This window comes from Phymastichus coffea, unplaced genomic scaffold, assembly GCF_024137745.1.
Source record: "Phymastichus coffea isolate CEN01 unplaced genomic scaffold, Cenicafe_Pcof_1.1 PCOF00054, whole genome shotgun sequence".
In the NCBI taxonomy this organism is placed as follows: domain Eukaryota; kingdom Metazoa; phylum Arthropoda; class Insecta; order Hymenoptera; family Eulophidae; genus Phymastichus; species Phymastichus coffea.
Window position 1 is genome coordinate 389318 of NW_026706865.1, and position 15720 is coordinate 405037.

The window sequence follows — 15720 nt, forward strand, 5'->3', positions numbered from 1 at the left end:
GAAAAGTTTGTGAGTGGCACGTATAACGAGGTGGACGCAGAAAGCCTCGTATACTTTCATTCGATTTCTTTCTAAATTAAATATTTCACTCGAATACTTCAAGTCATTCAGATATGTGTAAGTACAAAAAACGACTTTTTAGACAATTCCATTTCGAGTTCAAGTTATTACATTCGATCTTTGCACTAGCATCGCCAATTGCCAATCAACTGCGTCGCCACATGTTACACCCATTGAAAGCATTTGCAGAAAAATACTGGCAGGCATAATATAGAAAAAGAACAAATGAAGAATTCTCGATCGGTGGTTCGAAGGGTTGCCGAGGAAGATGAGGAAAAGTAAAAGCAGTATGTAATCCACAATGGGAAAATTCGTGCGAATAACCTAAACCATTCTATTTACTTTTATGCGGAAAAAGAGAGAAAGACACGCAAGATCATTTATATTGATGCCGCGGGCATCAGGCCTCGTAATCCTTAACGAGCACAAAAATAGAAAGAAAGAGAGAGAGAGAGAGAGAGAGAGAGAGAGAGAGAGAAAGAGGGAAATTCCATGGAATGAGCTACGTCTTTGACGACTATCGGCGCATTCTCTAATCCATTTTTTCCTCTTTCTTGCTGATTATATTTAATGCGAATTGCCACTCCCTATATGGAAGTGGCAATTTATTCATTACCCCAAACTAAATTACAACTAGTTACACGAACGGAATTACAATATTTTTAATATAAGGGGATAACGAAAAGATCTAGTTGATACTGTATTTCGACAAAATGAATGAGTACAATGTGGACTAACCTGTCGCTAGCGCGTCAAAAGGCAGAATGACTGCTCTTTTCGACGCTTGTTTTCTCTTAGCTCGCCCTCAGCAATTTCTACTTCTATGTATTGAATTTATGAGTATTTTCCTTTAGCTTTCGAAAATGCTCGAATCATCCGGCTAGAAAACTCGAAGGTCAAATTGACAATTATAATACAGCTTTCAATAGATGGCAGCCTCCCGACACGGCGCGGAATATACAATTGTGGATTTGATGTCTCCCAATGCTTTCCTCGGAAGATCTAGTATTTTCCTGTCATAGCACGGCTGTGCACGGCCTCAAAGCTGTGTTGAGTACGTGGAAGATGGATGTAAGACTTGGCCGGACCAAAGGCTACTTTATAGTTTGCTAATTATTAAGTAAATAAAAGTAAATTATAATTTTATTTCAGTAACATTTTCATATCGCGCGTAGATAATCTGTCATAGCCAATATATCTGGTGTTAAGTATTACAGCAAACTAAAAATCTATAGATTTATAAGCGAAAGCTCGACGTCTTACAATCTTGTCGCATCTTTTTCGGATATGTCTTTTTAAGCTAAATGAACAATTGTATAATAAACTAATAATAATCTGTATTAAAATAGAAATGATAGTCTCTAATATAATAATAATAAAAATTGCGCATCTTGTAAGCGAAAGTATAGATATAACATAGTAACTTTGCTAATGAAGATAGTCCACTGTTGAACTGGGCGACATTTGTAATGTACAATGATGCTTCGCAACTTCGAATGGATGTGCTTGTGAAACTCGTCCGTTTGAATTATGAAATACTATGGTATTTTGAAACAAGTTTTCCGTCAACTAACATTGAGCTTATTACTTATATCCATTAAGTACAGAGTTGAAATTTTTCTTTTTTCTTTTTGGAACGGTATTTGTCATTCAAAACAGTTTATGTCAACTTGCCTGTCTATAACAAAACTTTGGTAAGTGTTGCAAATTATATATTTTTCAAATAGTAATTTCAAAATTAAATGAAGCATCCAATTCTTATCTTTCCATAATGCTTCACCCTCTGCATTGTCATTCATAATTTTAAAGCTCTCATGAAAAAATCTCATGAAACGTTCGTCATAAAGCAGAACAATTTCATTATTTTTAATAAGCACATTTTATATTCAATTCGAGGATGAATCCATCAGCAATAATTCAAGAGGGTCATTAAAAGCCCAAATGGAGACTCACAATTTTGCGAACATCTTCTTTTGTGCGACAATATTTCCCGTAAAAGCAGTTAGTGAAAATGCTTTTTTGGAAAAACTCTCTCACTACGAAAGCATATGCAACTCTATAAAAATAAACGGGCGATCATCGTAAAGTCGGGACGATGAGAGTAGGGTTGGGTTGTAGAAGACCTTTTTCCGTCAGCGCGCGATTTCTGACCCAAATTACAACGCGAATATGTCCAAAAGCACTCGCCAGCAGTAAAAGCGATTTTTAATGACTGCGATTTTGTTGTGCATTAGCAACGCGTACCTCAACGGTTAGCCTCAATACCCCATCCCCTCGGTAAATTGAAATTTTCATATGCAACTATCAGATCATTGGAATTTCACTTATACAATATTTTAGCATCGGCATTTCTTTATGACCCTTCGTAATCTAACATGTACTCGTACGTTGATGCAGACGAAGCTTTAGATTTAATATTTTGATTATTGACGTATTTAAAAGCATTCGCTGATGCAGCAGTGTAATTCACTTCTGAAATTGAGGTATGTTAATGGAAGGAAGGCTAAAATAATATTTCTACTTGGAATAATGATGTTGCTCAACATTCCTGGCATTTATTTCCTTGTGAGTATGATGGTTTTCGTACGCGTTGCGCGCAAATCTTAAAAACCACTAACAAGTTGCTGTGGAACATATAGCGGGGCCAAAAGCAGTGTGTACGTGTGGTTATAAAACATACGGAATTATGTATTGCCAAGTGGTTAATTGCATAAACATTGATTTTTGTCAGCACGCAGTCAGCCATTGGGTTTGGAATTTCGCCAGATCGCATAACTAAACTGTTTAGAAGCTCCGGGCCAGTCCATGCTCACCGTTGAAATTCCAAACTTGTGCATTGTTATCGTATATATAATAGATATTCCGAAGCATAGTCGAAAGATTATTCTTTTCTGCGATTGCCAGTGGAAATTCAAAAGCACGATGAGCAAGTAAGTACGAAAGCTTTGGTTCTTGAATACAAACTGGCGATTTTCCGACATAAAAAACAAGAAACGTAAAAAAGAGACAAAACGCCGTAAAAATGCGGCTAGGACTTTTACGGCGTTAGGAAAACTTGCGAAAAAAAGAAGAAGATGAAATGGAGAGTAATAGTCAGCTGGAAGGAAACAAGTCGAGCACGGACAATGCCACATACAGAGTTAGCACGCGTAGCGAATACGTGAACTGTCGGATCAATACACGTGTTCGTCGTGACCGAATGTCAAGAGAGTTTTGAAACATGCCTTCGAGGCACGCTCCTATCAAATTTTCGTGTATACTTTGCAAGGTAGTTTTCTGCGAGAAGGAGATGTCACCGACTGAATGAACCAACGACAAAAACAAATTCTACGCTTTACCTTCCAGTAATTTATCCGAATTTCAGTGGTCTTGCTACTTTCGGCAAGTTTCTTGGACTCTAATTTCTTTTTCTCTCCTTCTCGTGAATGCGATAAATGTTGAGGGACCAGCTCTTATGTATTAGTTATCGACTAAATTGAAGGACGGTCGATGAACTTTTGCAATGCAAAGTGCTTCATTTGTAATTAAACCAAACTCACAGGCGACTGAAAAAATAATCTCTCAATTAATAAAATAAATTCGAAATAGATTCCTGAATGCATTCGCCCACAGGCACTCGTCCAATATTGCTAAGAGTATCGATCATTCTTAGCGACCGAAGATAATCAGAGCGGCGAGTGTGCTGGATGGAGACATCTTGTCTGCGGCCGGTAATGAGCCTCCTTGTGCACTACCCGCACACTGAGGTATGAGCTCTCGCACGATCGAGGCAGTGATGCACATGGTGACTTGGAAAATATAGATCTCAAGACAGTACAGTTGAAAGACAAAGGCAAAAACAAAAAAAGGTGAGCAGTGAGCCAAAGGTTGGTATTCCTTGCACTCGATATCTGGTAGTTTGTATAGTTGCAGCTAGCCCGTTAATCATTGGTATCTGACCACGCGTTAGCGTTAGATCTACCGCTTAGTTAGCATCGAATCGGTTGTCTTGTTAGCTTTAAATCTATTTCTTCATCTGCGTTCAATTCAATCTATCGCTTCATTTAGTGTTTGTTAATTAGAGTTCGAATTATTACTTTAATCCGTCGTTTTATTGTTTTAGTTAGAAACATGTCTAGTACGATAACAACGCATTGTGTCTTCGTAACTTATTCGCACTTTAACTCAAGCGAAGAATAAAGTTGGAGAATATAATAGAGGTACTGGAGAAGTAAGTAGCGGGCGTCAATATGAGGAGTATCTCTCTCTCTCTCCCTCCCTCTATTTCCAGCTCGATATTAATATCGCATCGAGCCGCAGGGTAAGTAGAGATTGCAGAACTTTTGAATTTTTAACAATTTGCCCTCTTGTCGTGCGCTAGCTCTGCCTATCTCGGCGTGCACCGAGTATGTGCCAGCGGGATGAAAAATCTGAATGACAGGTCCGGTCGATTACTCTTAATGGTCGTTCACAGCCCTCACTCTTTGTCTTTATCCAACTGCGCGTACGCAGTTCACATGTGATCAACCATTCCCATTTGATTGCCTATTCTCTCTCGGTGTTACTCATGCAGACGTACGTCGCTAAAATAATAAGCAGCCCTCTTTGACAATCACAATTCTCTCTCTCTCTCTCTCTCTCTCTCTCTCTCTCTCTCTCTCTCGTTATCATTTCATTGACGCTAGATGTTGCTGTTGAATGGCATTGTGAGAGCTACAGATCAAAAAGCCTTCAAGCACATTCATTACGGACGGAATGGTCATACTGCGCCGTCGGCTTATCAAGTGGAAAGCAAGTTTGAAAGAACTTTTGCGTAATATCACGGATACTTTGTTGCTCGTCCGAGTAGCTTAATTACGATAGATACGTCGAGTCGTTACAAGATATAACAAGCATTGAGGAGTTTTTTCCATCTCTTGAGAAATGTAAGATTCTTCCGTAGCCTTTCAAAAAATTGCCAATCATAAGTATACTCTCTTTTTTATAAGATCTGCTTGCAAAAAGTATTTTATATTATCTCTATAACAAGCTTTTCCTCGGCCATCTCATTCGGCAAGTTTTCGATTATCTATTTGATTATACTCTATTTCATTTTCTTTTTTATGTTTCAACTTTCTCAAGTTTTGATATGAGTATTATTTATGAATAATGAGTCTTTCATAACTACATATGCATGGCAAGTCGAAAGCACCAATGATAAAACGTACTTCCTAAATAATTTTACATTTATTCATCAATCCTATTAAGGCTATGATGCTTGCAGAGAATTTCGACGAATGATCTGCTGTTTAGCAAGCGATTCAAGAGGAATTACGATAGAAAAACGTGAAAGTGTAAAGTTTACCAAAAAAATCAATTTTATCAAACCGCAGCGTCATCTGACGCAATCACAAACACACGCACAGACAGGAGTAAGTGAGTGAGTGTGAGAGAGAGAGAGAGAGAGAGAGAGAGAGAGAGAGAGGCAAAGTACAGCTCATAAAGTAGCCCTCGAATAATATACGGCAGAGGCAGTGTAAAAAATGATGCGACATAAAATGAAAAGCGCTCGAGAGGCGAAGGGAATAGGAGAGGGTAAGAAGCGCTCGTGCGATAAATCCGACGATGGTAGCGGTAGCAGGGTGCAATGTATGTGTAGAAATAGCCCCTGCAGCGAGTATTTTCACCTCATGCTGCTTCTGCTCGCAAATATATCGACCTCGGTTAATTTCGTAACGCGTGCGCAAGAAGCCGCGATTGGCAAAAATTGCTTCGACTCGTGGAGAATGAAAGAAAACCAAGAGTGAGTTATTGAGAAGCTGTGTGTACTAAAAGGTGTCGCGGGCGAATGAACATGCTTTTCGAATTTACGAGATGTCAAGTTTGAACAGACATTAGATAGTAAATGTTAGCCGTAGCAATCGATTCCTAATTGTTCACAAAGCAATTAATATCAACACAGCTAATTGATGGTGCGTTATATAAAGGCATACACAACTTTCGTAGTATGCACTTGTTTCGAGTGCTTTGATAGAGTAGTGCCATTCATTTCCTCGTTGTACTCGCAACAAGTTTTCAATTTGTTTAGCCTTGTCATGTGAAACTCTTAATCTTGCCTTTTCACAATGAAGACTAAAGCAAACTCGTTGCACAAAGATTCTTCTAATGTTTGATGCAAAAGAAAAAGGACAATGAAAGTGGAAGATTTGAAAGCAAGATGCAGATCAGACACGCTCGCTCTGGTGATGCAATATAGGCATGGTAGAACAACTGACAAAGCTCGCTATACCGTTTCAGTTGAGAAGCACTGTAAATAAAGTGAGTCAGGATATAATTCTGTTTTCCTCAGAGAAAGAGAGAGAGAGAGAGAGAGAGAGAGAGAGAGAGAGAGCTTGAATTATACAGAGGGTTTTATCTCGAGCTTGCGCGCGTGTTTGTCTGCATACTACATGTTTATTTGTAGCACGCCACGCTGCGCTAGCTGAGGAGGACAATTTATGCGCGACAAAAATGACGTACCCCTCATTCTCTCGCGCGTACGCGTGAAAATTAAGCTTCACGATAGAAAATCGTCTAATTTATTTCACCTATTAATATATTTCATCAATTAAATATCCACGGCTGACATGAAAGTGTAAAAAGGAGTATTACTTGAACGAAGCCAAGCGCATTTGTATAAATGTCTGCAGTCGCGGAAATGGTATTGCCGAGGACATTTATTTTGATGTGACCAGGCAGCGCAAGTAGTTTGTCTTGCATCTCAATGGAACTGTGCGAGCGCACGCTCTTTTCTGGCTGTTTGGTTTGTGTATTTTTGACTCGATCGTATTATACGCGCGGTGTTTTTGATAAACTAATTATAGTTTGCATCAGTCAACCAGATTGCAAAGTCCAGGCTAAGTCAAATCTCCGAATCGTACCTCGACGAGAGCACCGTAGGACTGACCGGAGGATTTGATTAAGTAGACATTTGCTGTTGGGCAACTTCCTAGGTTCTCATCAAAGGGAATTACTATCGTACTGTACAGGATGTCATTGGATAAATATTTGTTTACTATGTTGGACATTCTGATGATTCGGGAATTGAGTTGATTATTAACCTCCTTATTTTCTACTGATTTTGTGAACGATTTTATTCAATAATAATAATAATAACACGTATTGGCAACTTTTCCGAGTGTTGATAGTGTACTCGTATTCTACTTTTCGATAGGCATATGATTAAACTTTCAGCAATACCTACTAACTATGTAGTATCGAAGGAATATTCAAAGCCACATTATTCAGCGTTTTTGTAAGATGCTCATGCATATCTTTATAATTACAAAGTGGCTACATAGAAATACTGTGTAATATAGAGTTTAGTATATAACGTATCGTATGAGTTATACTGTAGCCGTTAATATGTATCTAGGTTCATTAAAAATTTACCTCTCTTCACTAATGCTCTAAGCGAAAAAACTAAAGGAAATACAAAAATTGCTTGACAATTTTATTTTAATGAAATGAAAGTCACGGGTAATAATTAAAAAAGCCTCATGATGTGAGCAAATAAACGACACTGAACAACTACTTACACTGCTATATTTAATAACATTTTTTTTGTTTAAAAAAATTTAATTACAATAAAAATGTATTAATAATAACAACATTTTTATGATGCAGATCCTCTAGGCAAACATTCAAATAAATGTAGCTCACGAGTTGTCCATTATCCGACAGATTGCAAAATTTCTTTTGCATATAGTCGACCATTGAAATGCGGTCATGGAACAATTACCCGGATGACTCGCAACAAGAAGTTATAAATTACACGCGATCCACTAATGAGATTTTTATCGGATTATCGGCTAAAGTTTTATGAAAATATCGCGGCGTGCTCGGTAATTTCACGAGAAAAGAAGCTGAAAAAAATGGTCGAGCCGTCGTTCGCAGAGATACGAATGTGTCCAAGTCCAATATCCGTATATATTCAATTGGCAAGCGCGCGCGATACTCTACAATTCTCTATAAATCTTGATGATCGACCAGTCTTCGGAATCTTCTGAATCGTCAGCTGTTGAATCGAGCTTTTTCACCTACGCCAAGATTTATTGCTTTATTTTAAAGTTCTCGTGTGCTCGACGCCACGATTTATTGCCGCTAAAATTAATAAAAAAAAGAATATTTTCTCCAAATATCCAAATGCTTTTTCTATCGATACATTTCTTTTATCTACCGGATAGAATCTCAATTTTAGTCAAAATGTCATTTGGCTTTATTTATGTAGTAAATATGACGAAGTAAATATGAAAAATTTCAAATTCTTTTGTATTGTATTTTAGCATGTCATCAATGTTTAAGCTAATTTCTGAATAACGTCATTGATTGTAATTTATGTTTGCAAAGATATAATAAATACTGTAACTTACTAACACTGGTAATTAGATAATTGAAACGTACAAAATATTCAAATTTTAAAAAACAGAAGAACAGAAGTTTAATTGCACAGAAAAGATTCTCCAAAATTTTTACAGATTTCTTTCAGCCTCATGATCAAAGATTCCCATCAATCTCGAGATTCTCGAACGACAAACGAGAATAAATGAGACTGTAACGACGCGAGCAAGCAAAACGCTGACGGGCCTCTCTATCGTCAAAGCTTGGGCAACTGGCAGCGATAATTAAAGAGGCTATGCCATAGCAACTATATCCCTGGGTCTGGGTCATTCGAGTCTTCAAAGGGCCAAAGCGGGCAAACTAGTGGACCTAGTATGTAGCTACAGCGTGGTGTGGGCGGCTTCTCGACTTTTCAATTCGCACACGGCTTACGGTTACGTTCGCGCATTTGATCTGCACCTCCGGAACGTTAATCATCCATATAGCCAACCCCGGCTTATTGGGCACAGATGTGATTAATCTGATGGAAGAGTTTTCGCTTAATAGATACTTCTAACCTTACCATACAGTTCGAATAATACTGTATTGCAGTTATCGTTATAGACTTGGATTCCGATAATTTTCAAATGCGTTTTATATAAATAACATTATATAAAAAATTTCTTATACGCTGCTATATTATTAAAAAATGATCTTCAATGTAAAACATATTTTTTCATTTGAAAAAAAAAATTATCATTTCCAGAAAACGAAGAAAGTTTCGTTGATTTCAGAAAGTTTTTCTGAGAAATGCAATAACATTTAGAGAACTCTTTTTGTAATGTAGAGTAGGGTGGCGTAATATGCCACCACGTATCTATCTACAAAGTTATTGGTATTGAAAGCGATATATCTGCATATGTAAAGTTAATTTGTTATACATATTCGAATGACACCGAAACCGATGCAGTGCCATCATTTTTTCGATCATTTTTCTTCACAATCTCATTTTTCATTAGGTTTTTAATAAATTAAAAAATGTTTAATTACTAATAGCTTCGGAAAATATAAAAATGAATAAATGTTATAAGCTCAAAATTATATATATTATTAAAATATAATGCTATAATTACAAATCCATTGTAATAATACTCAATAATCCATATTGAGTATTAATAAGTAGCTTTGAAGAATATTATTGCTACAGCTGCTAATGTAAACTTTGACTGGAACATACTAAGCAATTGGCTACTTTCTTGAAAGCGGCAAGTGTTCAATACGTTTTCAGGTTCTGGCAAATGCATACAGTTTATTCTTCTAATTTGAATTTGTACAAATGTCTAGCAAATATAAAAGAAAAAGTGATAGAGCATGTCGAGGAGAAGTACACTTTTCAAAACCTATGGCATTTTATCTACCGGTATGGATGATATGCCACTTTCAAGGTACGAGAAAAAATGTTTGTTATTATTCATAAAATTAATCAAATTCGTACTATTTTTATATATTTTATACATTGTTAGGCCGTGATTGTGTGACAACGTTTTTATTAAATTAAATTAATATTTAGTATTTTTTCACAATCTTCACTTTAGTGTGGTATATTCACCCACCCTAGCCTATTATTTTTTAACATTAGCAAAATTGTTTTTTTCCAGCATCTATTGATCTATCAGATGATTGATGTACTGATGCATTAATCAAAAACTAGAAAAATCGAGGAACAATATCTTAATTTCAAATCAAATGAAGTGTCAATTAATTATTTTATAATTGACTATAAATGTAGAGAAGGGGTGAGACTAAGTGAAAATAATTATCATATTTAAAATGATTACGCGAATTTGCATGATTTTGTTCTTGGTCAACTGAAGCTTATTTCCGAAGTAATTTTTTGCGTAGAATTAAAATCCGAAATTTAAATTTGTCTATTACATCAGGTTTATAATTAGATATCCTAATTGAAAGAATGAAAACTACTGTTTTTTAGTATATTTGAGGTTCCATAACATCGTGGAAAAATATTTTCTTCTATAAACGGAGAGAACTGCCCGAAAAGCCAACTTTAATCCTTTAGAATTCATTGTTCAGATTTAAGATATCTTTTTTTTCAGCTGATCACTAGATGGCCAACCTTGAGAACAGCTCGTTTGGGGACTTAATATTAGTTACAACAGCCGCTATTGCAAGGCGTAGATCGCAAACACGTGTGCGCTGCATCGTGTTTCCTAAAAATGACGTTTACAAGTTTTGTCCGAGTAAAGTATCATTAGCGTATAATGTGACTCGTTGGCCGTTCTACAACGTCTTAAATGTTACTACCACTATAGGCGCGCCGTCTGTTTCCAATAATGTGTCAAATTCTCGCTGTTATAGTTCTCGGGTTCTAATTTTCGCGTAGAGCGACCAAGTTCTGCAAAGTACCCTGAAACTGCATTTGAAATGATAACACAAATAGTTGGATTTAGGAAAAAAGAAAAGCCGACAAGCATTATATAACGCGGCATCGCGTTTTTCGTGAGATAAATGGCATCGTCACTCGTGTTACGAAAATCTCGTGAACATATATATAGGTATACGCCAGACGCGCGCGAAGCGAAATATCGGCTACGGGCAAAACATACACACGCATACCGCTGTATACCAGAACAATGACGAGGCGAAGCGGGCATTAAGCAAATGTGACTGCTATAAATTCGTCGTTCGTCCCATTGTTTCGTGAAATAAACGCTGTGTCGATGCTTTATAAAAAATTCAACGGAAGCTTTCGGCGAATGATCGGCGGATGAGGCCTACCAAGCTTTTTTTGAGTAAATAATCCATTGTGGCTGAAAGATTGATTGGTAAAAGATTTGAAAGATGAATGGTCCGTGCGAGCATCGTTAATTGTTTAATTCATTCCCGGGTGTTCCCCGGCGTGGCCTTTTATTCGCGCGTTTTATTATTCGATCGTCGATACGCTATTGCCGAGAGATCTGAAACAAGGTCAAACAAATATTTCACGAACTTACCCAAAATGCTAAGTGCTGCGAGATTATGGCTCAGCATGCATATTATATTTGATGCACGTTGTGAGCGCATATTATTATTATAACCCAGTATTTTCATTATTATACATTATACTGTTGTCGTGAAGCTAAGCTATGCAATTCTATTATCAACATTATACAAAACTAATTTGATTATGAGATTATGAACTATGCAATTTGCATGATACTGTGTAATTCCATTTCGATTGGAAATTGATGAACTCAACACAACGTCTATTGAACCGAAATTAATAGTGCATGAATCAATTAATATTAATGAAATGCAAAAATTATGGATAGTTTATAGCACTCTAGGCTTTACGAAAGGTACAGTTAAAAAAATGTAAATAATTATTAATTATATGGACTCCTCTGTAAATAACAATCCAAATACACCGTTTTATTTTATTTTTTTAAAAAGTTTACATTACTATTTATTCTAGACTTGTACTGTATGATTCGAGTAAGGAAGAAATGAAAAAGGATTGCCAAAATACGTAAATAAAAAAATATAAATATTTCCGAAGCATTGAAGATACATGAGAGTGGTAGACTATAAGTCTTACTTATATATATACTATAGAATTTTAAGCCAGCAAGATTTATTCTTAAATAAATATTTAGCAAATCTTAGAACTTGATTACGTATTCGATTAAAAAAATTGGCCTTTATAATTATAAATGATTATAGGAAAAACGAAAAAATCGAAATATCTTGAATTCGCTGTAAAGTTGCAATATAAAGTCGTTTATGTAAGGATTTATATAATGATTATAATTGACATTTGGTGTTAATGTTACACAGAATTACTCTCACCCCAATTGCAAACAGAAGTATCCAAGAACCAAAAAAGGGGACCTCGTCACTCGCGCGTATTCACCAAACTCCCTCTCTGTCTCTCACTCAAGCTATTCTCATTCGAGCAAACAGTTGCCTTGGTCACGTCCCGAATCGAAAGCCCTTTCTCTGTTTTTCTCTAGGTGAGCAATTTATACGAGCACTTTACCGCGACAGGCTGCTGGTTGGCATTGCACTTGCCGATGATCTGATTGCCAAGCCCCGAGGAATTGCCTAGTAGTAGTAGCAGTAGTAGTAGTAGTAGTAGTAGTAGTAGTAGCTTGAGGAGTTTAGATTTTCGGTACTCGATCCTTCTTTGAATTCCATTTGGATTCCGATTGGTCTTTCTTTCTTTCTTTCTCCTCCTTTTTTATTTGTATTACTTCTATCCCTTTTTATCGAATTGTAGGCTTGTCTTGCCGCGTGTTATACTTTCGAATACGAGTTTCTTTTTTTCCTTTTCGCTATAGTTTTACGTTCATTAAATTGCTGGCGTATTTTTTTCAACTATGCACAATCACGTTTTCCATTCGATAATTTAAATGGTCTTTCGTCAGTACACTCACGATTACCACTGTAATTGGCAATGATTGAAATGTGAAATGTAGGAGTTATTATTTTATCATTGAAAGTTTGTTGGCTCGAGTACAAGTGTCACGCGGCATGAGCTCGATAACAATCGGTTCTCGCTATGCGTACGCGCCGAGGATCGGGCGGTGACTGAGCGTACTCTCTTTCTCACTTCACCTCATCTCTCGTGGAGTCAAGAGATTCGCTACTGCTGCTGCTGCTACTGCTGCTGGCGTCGCCTCGCGCACCCTATACTGCGCAGCCGGCAAAACTGTGTCGCATGCCATGCTATTCGTCTTCTATTCGCAGCTTTGTGGTAATATGCGATTTCGAGGCTTGCAACCTTCTAAACTTGTCAGATTCAGAAACATTTTTTTAGCTTACAGTTGATTATGATATTCCTGCGATACTTCGGTATACGACAAGTAAGTCAACGATATGATTTTATTTTAATATTTAGTAATCTCTTGGAATACTTTCAGCTTGAGAATATGTATAAAATGAAAGAAACGATACAAAAGAATTAAACCTGATATTATATTTGCGTGTAAATTGCTTTCCTTTATGAAAAGTCTACCTGCCACGAGGCCAAGGTACAATATAAAAGTCAACTGCAAAGAAACAGAAAGCCAGATTCGCTCAATTATTACTTTGCCTTTGTATTTTTAATTTTTCTCGTGATGTAAATATACATTTTTCAATCTTGCCAATTTCATAAATCATCTGAAATTACAAAGTTTCCGTCTAGTACCAAATTACCTAAAGCCCAATTTCTGTATTGCTTTATTCTTTCTTTCTAGTCGTTCTCATTTTTGCTCTTTTCTCATCAACATCGTCTCTAAGTAAAATTACATTATTCCCCAAGCTGCATTCCGCTTCTTTACAATATTTCTTGTCCAATTTGATTTCTGAAGATCAAATATCTGTGACGTTTGAAATATTTTTCTCTTGCATCCTTAAAAGCTTGAGCCTGAAACATTATATTTTCTGGAAAGATAGAGCAATAAAAAAGTTTTACATAGAAAAATTTATCAGTGTATTTGCCGTTTTTACGTTTCTCAAAGAGTATTTCTATTAAAATAAATGTATAAATATAAAAAAAATGATTGACAGTACGACTACGTTCAGTTTCTCTCTCTCTCTCTCTCTCTCTCTCTCTCTCTCTCTCTCTCTCTCTCTCTCTCTCTCTCTCTCTCTCTCTCTCTCTCTCTCTCTCTCTCTCTCTCTCTCTCTCTCTCTCTGTCAGCTAAGCAAAATATTCCTCGACAAGCGCATTCTGTCTTCATCGGGCAAGCAACCAGGCTGTGTATCTCCATGCATATGCGAGGTCTGTCTGGTGTAGAGGCGTGCCACGCCTCCCTACCCATCCTACACGACTTTCCCATGCATCTTCTCTCGTTCTCTCTTGAAAAAGTTGTCGTACCTAAGGTTGACTTTGACTACTTTCCACGCGTCTCCTACTTGTTTTTTTTTTCTTTTGTTTACTGCACTCTTTATTACTCTACACTTACTTTTTCCTGTGCATTAAGTTGGATCGCCGAATAAATAAGTTGGTAAATGGTATGCCAAATAGTTTTTCTTTTGAATACACGAAGAAAGACAAAAACAGGCTACTTGACTTTTTACCTGTGTTAGATTGTGATGGAGGCATCGTGAACGCAAAGTAGAAACAAATTTATACGCTTCCATTCGATGCATGATTGCATAAAAAACTGGTAGTATATTATTATCGGTCAGAATTATTATCTTACATTGCACAAATACAAGTTAAAGAACAAGTTATCAAAATAAAACGACCAAACATAATATTTGAACGAACACGAATTGAACATTATAGTCTTCTTGATTTCTTTGACAATAATGAAGAATAGAATTAATATAACTCTTTAGCCGCTTCAGCTTTCGAAAAACTATGTTTTAAAGCCAACTGTTGAAAGACGATGTTATTATTGTTGTTTCAATATTTATTTATTTTTTTACTTTCGAATTTGGCTTTCAAGGTTTACTTTATAATTGTATTATTTCTAAGCATATTCAAGTATTGAACAGTACTTGTTATTAGGCGCTTTTCAGTGGAATGTTCACATTTAGAAAACTTAATTTGTCTCGTTAGAAGTGGTTCTGTTCAGATGAATCAAAGATTTGATGTATATAATTCCGCTCTAAATATTAAAGGTTTTAAGTCAATCGCAAAGTCGCCGTTAAGTCTAGAAAAGCTTTATTTCAATAAAATTCGCCTGCATTGCAAAAATTCTTCAATGTAAAAGATTCTAAAAGGAAGTTATGAAATATTTGAGTAAGTCCGTTATCAGTACAACTCACTACTTTCCTCATCTCCGCATTCATTACTGATGATAATCAGCGCTATGATTCGCTAGATTCGCATTCTCGTTTTTTGTATTTAAAACAGTAAAATATTGCCTACTTTTCACATATAGTGTCTTTTATTTTCAAGCAACTGCTCTTGCGTACATATGTATGGACAGAAATCAAAATTGATTAAGATTTATGGTTAATAATGTAGAGAATTTCATTCGCTTTTCAATGTTCTAATTGAATCATTGAAAATTGAACGTATTCACGGAAAACGTTATCTTGGATGTACTCGTAGTAAAAAATCTTCCGATCGTACTCTAAAGTCTACTATCGAAACTATTGTACAATCACGAAATATAGTAACTGTAAATGTTAAAACTTGATTTAATTATTATTGGAAAATTGAATGTGTCGTAATCAAGTGCGCGATCGAAGTATAAACAAGCATCGATAATTTAGTCCAGCAAAGTATCGAAACGTTTTTAGCGTTGAAGTTATCGGCTTAGCGCTGGAGCTCGCAAAGAATTCGATAGTTCTCTCCGCGAAAAGGGCGACCGAAATCCTTAGCGCCGGTATTCCGGGCATTTTCAA

General features: G+C 36.3%; 1 protein-coding gene across 4 annotated transcripts in view; it reads right to left on the reverse strand.

Moving 5' to 3' along the window:
- Window positions 1-12941, reverse strand: part of LOC131665747 (nuclear pore complex protein DDB_G0274915-like) — a 136904-nt gene extending 123963 nt beyond the window's left edge. For all 4 annotated transcript variants that reach the window (XM_058937837.1, XM_058937840.1, XM_058937839.1 and 1 more), the window contains exon 1: window positions 12223-12941. The gene's annotated coding sequence lies outside the window, so the exon portion shown is untranslated. The remainder of the gene's footprint in view (window positions 1-12222) is intronic.
- Window positions 12942-15720: the final 2779 nt, after the last annotated feature.